This window comes from Schistocerca cancellata, chromosome 4 (genome assembly GCF_023864275.1).
Source record: "Schistocerca cancellata isolate TAMUIC-IGC-003103 chromosome 4, iqSchCanc2.1, whole genome shotgun sequence".
NCBI classification, from domain to species: Eukaryota; Metazoa; Arthropoda; class Insecta; order Orthoptera; family Acrididae; genus Schistocerca; species Schistocerca cancellata.
Genome location: NC_064629.1, coordinates 669,186,548 through 669,194,181, shown reverse-complemented (window position 1 = coordinate 669,194,181; position 7,634 = coordinate 669,186,548). Strand labels below are relative to the sequence as shown.

The following is a 7,634-nucleotide window of genomic DNA, read 5'->3' as shown; positions in this document are numbered from 1 at the left end:
GGATTTTGTGTTAAATGGTTACGAAATAGGCGTTCCACTGCAGTTGTTTGACAAGCGTTAATCAGTCTTACGAGTTTCACTTTGTTGGTGAGAGTGTGATTAAGACCTGTTCCATCTAAATGCGTGATATTGCGGTTAGAAGCACGTTAAACTGCTCTCGAACTCCTCTTTATCTGTTTCTGACTACTGAGACAATTTAATATTCCTCGCCTACTTCGCTTTGATGGTAATAGACGAATAGAGCTATTTTGTAGGAAATATGCCGTTATGTTACGATAAACAGATTTCCAGATGAGTACAACATGAATCAACATTACTTTATTCTTGAATTAATCGTTCGCTCGAAAGAAGCACACAGAATGCACCAGACCCGTCAACACGTAAAGGAACCTACCATCACACAGCGACACGGCCTGAATTTCACTTTTGTGCAAGTATTAACGCAAAACTTAAGCGTTTCTACAAGTGCGAACGTAAAGCTGATAATATCGAATGAAGCATAATGCATTGGGTACGGGACTGCCCCGACCGCGCATCCCGTCTCTGCGCATGCGCGTGGAGGGGAGCACCTATCTGAATGGTGGGGAGGAGGGGAGGCTTCTCTGGGGAGAGCAGAAAGAGCCGGGCCGGCCGTTGTCATTCAGTGACGAGTCGCCGAGTCAACGGCCGGGAGGGGAGGTAGTTTTCAGCGGCTTTTTTAAAAAATGTATTTTTGTCACATTCCTTCAGCTAAATTTTCAATTTAACGTATGTGCGAGTGTGGTGGGAAGCTTTATGTGGATTTGAAAGATTTCAGTTTGTAGTATACTGAAATTTATACGGTAGTTTACATCTGACAAAAATTGAGAAAGCCTCTAACCAGAAAAATCTTAACCATGCCGTCTCTCTATTGGAAATGAACAGATAAAACGGCCGAAGCGAGGCCCGCACATATGCGTATAAGTAGTGAAATGTGTTTGTGTGCGTGTGATTAATAAAATGGCAAAAATTGTGAAGTAACGAATTTGTGCTCAAAAGTGAAGACGCCGACTTTTCGTATTAATTGTGGGATTAGACAGTTCAACGACAACCTTTACGGCGTGAATTAGTGAGAGGTGCATGCTGGATGTTTTAGTTCTGCAGCTTTAGCCATAGACATTTCTTGCTGGACTGCCGTTCGTCTCAAGGTAAGTTGACCGCATATTGTTTATCATCACAATGTTTTAGTTTACATCTTGTAGTGCTGTTTACTGATGGTGTGAGGTGAAACTTGCGGAGCTTTCCTTCGCTGGGGATAGCCAAGGAACTCTGGTTCCAAGCCAAGGCTTCCCCCACCCCTTTGTCAGAGTGTGTGCGTGTATGTCTGTGTGTGTATCATTGAGAATGCGTTACCCATCTTCCGGCGTCTTTCTCCATACCCATGCATACACCTAGGAAATTCTGGCGATATTACAGTTAATGGACGACCAGTAGTTCCTAGGGTAATTGCTGCCTGACATCACACTCCACGTTTGTAATATGATACTTCACAGTCGCGTTCCACAATTGCATTAAATCCACTCTTATAGTAATAAAATACTATACCGTTCAAAAGAGAACGAACAGTGTCCGTGACGATATTGTTTCTAGTTCAAGCCACGTATTTATTAACCCAAGTGGACTGTGGTTTGAACTGGATTGATTAGAATTGCTTTAAAATACTGATCACCATTTTAGCGTGAAACATTAGCTGCGCAAACGTATATACCGGACAGCAGTTGATATTCTGCAGTTCTTACGCATCCAAAATTTATGGCGTTTTTTAACTACGAAATTATCTTTTTTTTAATTTCTCTATTCAGTGAATGCTGTGCATGACTTTCAAAGACCTGGGACTATAGTTGTGTGGCTTCATGAAACGAAAATGGACAATCTTTTTTTTCCTATAGTTGCAGAAAATAGTTTATCCACTTGGATTATTCATATGATTCAGAATTTTTATGAAGAGGCTTGTCACAGATGAACAGCAGCGGACCGTTAGGGGCGTGTTTTTTGTTGTCTGTGGTTTTTAAATATATTTTTATGGCAATTCCTTGTGTTATCTTATGCGCAATTAAGAAATAATTCCAGGGGCTCTGCAAAACGTTATAGTGTTTACTTTCAGTTGTTTATTTTTGCGTAAGTTCGTGTACCCTGCGTATCACATACCGCGAGAAATACAGACAGTACAGCAAAGTTAAACAAAAGTGGGGAGATAAGAGTTCTGTTCTTACATCCCCTGCAACTTAAATGCGATTACATTTACTTACAGTATTCTAAAAGGCATAAGTGTAAAACACGTTATATACTTGACAGTGCTGGTATCAGGTTCTACCGAATAACAGCCAATTAATTGGAAAAACCAACGTAGTTCGGTCGTGGTGTTATTCTAGGCTCACTGAGGTTACAGGCCTCACTACTTTCATAGCTGCGTCTTTCAAGAAAGCTCTTATAACACTTCTACTCACTTGCTTAATGTTCTATTGTTACAAAAATCAAAAACTTTGCTTTCAAAGCTTTGGGTGATTTTTTTTTTTTTTTTCCAAAAGCATTAAATTTCCTTAACGCGTCTTTTGAAACATTCCTGTGTATACATGTGTAAACACGAATTTATTGGTATTTTTGATCAGTGACTCGATGACTATGTAAATTTATTTGTTATTGGACTTAATAGAACGGACACTGTTGTATCCTAAATTGTGACTGAGGAATCCTAAGGCGGACGCATACAGCTGAATCAGAGTATATTTGTTCATCGTTTTCCGTAACCGACCAACACTTAGATCCTTTTAGGAGTCTGTACCGTATAAACAACAATATCGAGGTGTTTAAATTGTCAAAATTTTCTTTTGTAGTGCGGTTATTACTTCCAGTAGCCAGCTGAGTTCTCCCTGTTGAATTGCGGCTGTTATTTTGTTCGGGGCCAGGGGGTGGTGTAACTTTCCTGATACGGTTGCCTTTTCAATCTCTTCCTACAGAACTTCGTCAAGGACATAAAAGTTCTCGAATTATGTTGCTTCATTCGATTGTATTGTGCGGTTTCGTTACAATTTTTTGTTGTTTTTATAGCGCTAGCGTCTCTACGCACAACAAAGACGGTTTTTATAAGACCTAAAAACTTCTTGAAGCCTTAGGTGCATTTTAAATCCTAATCCGCTGTTATTATTAATTTTTTAATTCCTGTCTAAATCTTTAGGCAAAATTTTTCCATTTCTGCAAGATCCCGGCTGAGTTTTTGCGATTGCATATCGCCCAGTGCGTCGTGGTTTCTTAGAAGTTAAAGCCGATTATATAGATATGACGAAGACGTACTATAAGAGGAGGAAAAAGGACCCTTTTGTGTCGCGTGTCTCCTCCATTCCTGTCAAAAGATTTTATTCACGTGGTTAACACGTGCGTGTCATCTGCCTTCTTCATTATTGTCAAAATACTGGGAATCTCGTAGGCCTAGTTAGGTTACGCTGTAGCCACACATCGGATTATAAATATAGTTGATGTCAACAAATATAGGCGATCATCGGGAATGGCAGAGGTGTTTCAAACTGAAGGCATACAAGTATTTTTAGTTCTGGTGTTTTTATTACATTTGATGAGTGTTTTTGCCTGCATTTACATTTTATGCGACACAGAAAATGAAATATTTTAGATCAGCGTCGGTAACAATATTGAACTAGACTGTAGTGGCCTCTTCCCTCAGTGACAGTATTTTTTGTTCTGATTATTAACAACGCAAAGATATTCGAATGGATAAGTCAAGTGATGTGTAATTAGTCGTGTCTGTTTGGTAAAATATTTGATCGTTTGGATTTTTTCACCAGTTACAGAGTCATATTTCCTATAACTGCCTTACTACACTCATGATTATTTAAATATAAAATAGTTTTTCCTCGTGAGAATAATTGTTTATCAGTCACAACAGTTCATCAGCCTGAAATAGTTCATAAACTAAGCAGAACAAATCAAACAAGCATAACAAAGTTTCAACCACGTTTTATGGTTTTTCTGTTAATTATAGAAGCTGCCATCGCAAACATATGCATGTCGTGCACGTATAATGCTTAATACATTCATATCATACCTACGTAACAGTGTCGTAATTGCTTCAGTAAATTGTAAGTTGCCATTACATTGTGTGCTAGCGTCAGATTGTTTTCATTATTAGTATCAACGAATGATTCGAACATTCGACATAGGAAATTTTAATAGCGTTATACATATACATGTGCTTTTAAATTACAACGCATGTTATCCCTGTAAATCAGTGTACCATGATCACTTTAATAAAATTTTGTTTTCCTTAGACTGTCTTCGAAATATTGATAACAGTAAAATACGAGCGCGAAGTTACTTACTATAACGTCACGATTGGTTGTTTGGGCTCTTCTGTTGGCAACGCTGAAGTCTCATGCATTTACTGGGAGTGCGTGATGTTCTGCGCACATTGATCGACAGGAGTTTGTAAGTAAAAATTTTGCATCCTCAAAGTAAAACAAATTGAAAGATCATACTATATTCTGTAGTCCCGTGCAGTTTGAGAGGTCAGGATAAAACCGTATACATTTCACATTCGATCGCGTACAACAATTATATTATGATTATATACTTGATTAATTTCATTGGGAAAAATGTAGTGGATGATGTTAGTATCTTGCTTCTTGCGCCTCAGAACTATGTATGGGAAGTACAGGAAGACTGTGTACTAAACTGGTGTGTACATTTTGGTTTCGTGGCTGATGCAACGTTAAGTTCGTGTATTTTTCCTGAGTCTAGGTATTACAACATACTCGCATAAGACATCCAAGTAAACAACGTTATTGCAAATTACCTGCATAAAATGCTATTTCAGTAACTAACAAATTTAACCCTAGAATACTACTGGTAGTCGATTCGGCGAACACATTCCGCTTCAATAACCCCCTTCTGTTATGGAGGGGAGGGTTTATGATTCTACCGTTGCGCCGCTTTTTAACAATTTTCCTGGCCAAACCTAGGTGTGTTAGTCGAATCAATGAAGGTATAGGTATGGAAGGAATCAAAATTGGTATAATATTCAAGGATTAATGGTAACGGTTGTACTGCTCGTGCTGTGACACGATCTGACGCTTTATAGTCTTGTAGTGTTTCCATTGCTTGTATAGGTACTTTGAGAATAATCTTCAGATAGCAGGATAGTGATTACTGAAACTTAAATATTACATTCCGTCGTGTTTTACTTGCAGGTACTGCGGCATCAAGTAATCTATGAAAGACATCGATAATTTTCAAGGTTATTTGAGTTTTTCGTATAAAGGGTATTTTAGAATGGTTCTTCCCTGACTTTCGCCTAACGGTTATTCACTGTGATCTGATAACAGATAGCAAGATTGTCTTGTGTGTCAAACGTATAACAGAAATGTGAACTCGCATACAACGTGTCGTTACTGAAGAACTGGTTCACACACTAGGAAAGGGAAGTAGTGTACGGCCTACGTAAAGTGCTCTACATCATTTCCTAGCAGTCACTTAACGACCGTAGCCAGTATATCCACAAAGGAAAAAAAAAATCATTACTTCAGAATTTCTGTGTCGTTCGGTCGAATTTTTCCGTGAATGTTGGAACTGGACGCGTATCTTGCGGAGAAGAAAGTTTCACATTTCGCTTTACATTATCTAATTTAGCGAGACCACTCGCTGTGCAGTGTGCGCCTCTTGTGGAAAGTGGAGATACCAGAAAAGCAGGACGACGGAATTAGTTCTTAGTTCCTTGTTAGCCATGCGTGCGAACTTGTACTCCGTTGCCGGTGGCACATTATGGCTGCTTTCATCTCAGTTCATCTGAAGGTACCACCACAGAGTAGTCAGAGGTATACATTTATAAATGTTTCATTTCAAACCGTCTGGAATAAAATATATGCAACGCATTTACTCGTGACTGCGCTGGCAACGTACGCGGAACATTAAGTCAGTGCAGTGTTCTCTGTCAGTCCAGAGACACATTGAACGGATGATAATACGTCGGTACAGCTCATGTAAAGGTGCGACAGAACGGTGATCTTCGGAAGAAACAAGCCATTTTCGCTAAACCCAGTTGGATATATAATTGCGTAGGCTTTCGCGGGGCTTTTCTAAGCACGCCAGTCAGATATATTTATCGAGCCTGTTTTCGACGGGGGTTGTGCGACAGTTCTCTGCCATATTGTGCATCTTACGTAGGGATACTGAGAATAAGACGAGAGTGCATACAGAGGCATATAGATTGTTACTTTTCCCTCACTCAATATGCGGATTGAACAGGACATAAATTCTTTAACATCACTGCGAAATACCCTTCTGTGGACTGTGCAATGTCTCACGGAGAATATATGTAGAAATAAAACATGAACTGAAGAACAGTTAACTGTTAAACAATTACAGTATTTTGCAGATTTGTTCACAGCGAAAACCGTATTACAGCAGTGCACAATACGCTTTTCTCTCGACTTTACGAAATCTCAATAGTTCAAGCTTATATAACTTAACGGTAAGAGTGGAGTATCGTTCCTACCCATTATTCAAAGGTGAATGTAATCGCGATTGGTAATACAATCGAGACTTCAGCAGTGGGCCAACATTCAGACTAGTCGCTGCTTTTCGTTTTCACGGTGAAAAAAAAAAAAAAGGCTCAAATGGCTCTGAGCACAATGGGACTCAACAGCTCAGGTCATCAGTCCCCGAGAACTTAGAACTACTTAAACCTAACTAACCTAAGGACATCACACACATCCATGCCCGAGGCAGGATTCGAACCTGCGACAGTAGCAGTCGCGCGGTCACGGTGAAGCCAGTGGGGATAACTAGTCGGAAAAGCTCGCTCCTAGTATCAGCTAATTAATCAGAAAGATTCCAACACTAATAATTAATTGCGAGGTGCAGGAAGACTTCAAGATGAAAGATTGTTGATCTATAACGTAAGAAAATATAATGCACTGTATGGTAAAAAAAAAGCGAAAATGTATTGTTTCATTGTACTGTCACAGAGCAGTTATTGGGGTCAGTGTCAACACACACACACACACATGTTTGTGCTTCTCCCAGAAGCAAACAATGGAGGGATGCATATTGAAAAATACTCAGAGAGACAGGAAAATGAACAAATGGATAAGGGAATAGATTGTAGTGGAATACTGTCATTAAATTGAGGTAAAAAAGAGATGTAGCCAGGCGAATGCATAGTAGACAGATCAGGGGAATTCACTGCTAGATTCCTAGTGATAAGAAAAGACAAAGGCCATGGCCAAACGGAATCTTGGCAGTTACTAGAAAACAGATAACAGCAACAAGTATGCGTATGACAGCACACTAATCAATGGAAAAATGTCGGGCAGGACTATATACAGCAGTTAATATTAATCGACCGATGGTCTATCATAAGTGTTTAAGGTGGAAAAACCATATAAATCTAGTATTGGGGAAACAGAGTGAGGAGGATAAGTAAGGGAGATGCACGGAGAATACTTCAGAACTCTTATATGACCCTTTCTTAAGTACTGTTCGTTATCCTAGGGCCTTTACCAAGGTAGAATAATGCAGAAGATGGAAAGATTCGAAGAGGGATTTTGCGATTCGTCACGCGTATGTCCAGTCAGCGCGAGAGTGTTGCAAAGATGTTCAACAAGCAG

General features: G+C 39.4%; 1 protein-coding gene across 2 annotated transcripts in view; it reads left to right on the top strand.

Annotated features, from left to right (window-relative positions):
- The first annotated feature begins 658 nt into the window (after nucleotides 1-658).
- LOC126183438 (plexin-A4) overlaps nucleotides 659-7,634 on the top strand; it is a 963,020-nt gene continuing 956,044 nt past the window's right edge. For both annotated transcript variants that reach the window (XM_049925426.1, XM_049925425.1), the window contains exon 1: nucleotides 659-1,166. The gene's annotated coding sequence lies outside the window, so the exon portion shown is untranslated. The remainder of the gene's footprint in view (nucleotides 1,167-7,634) is intronic.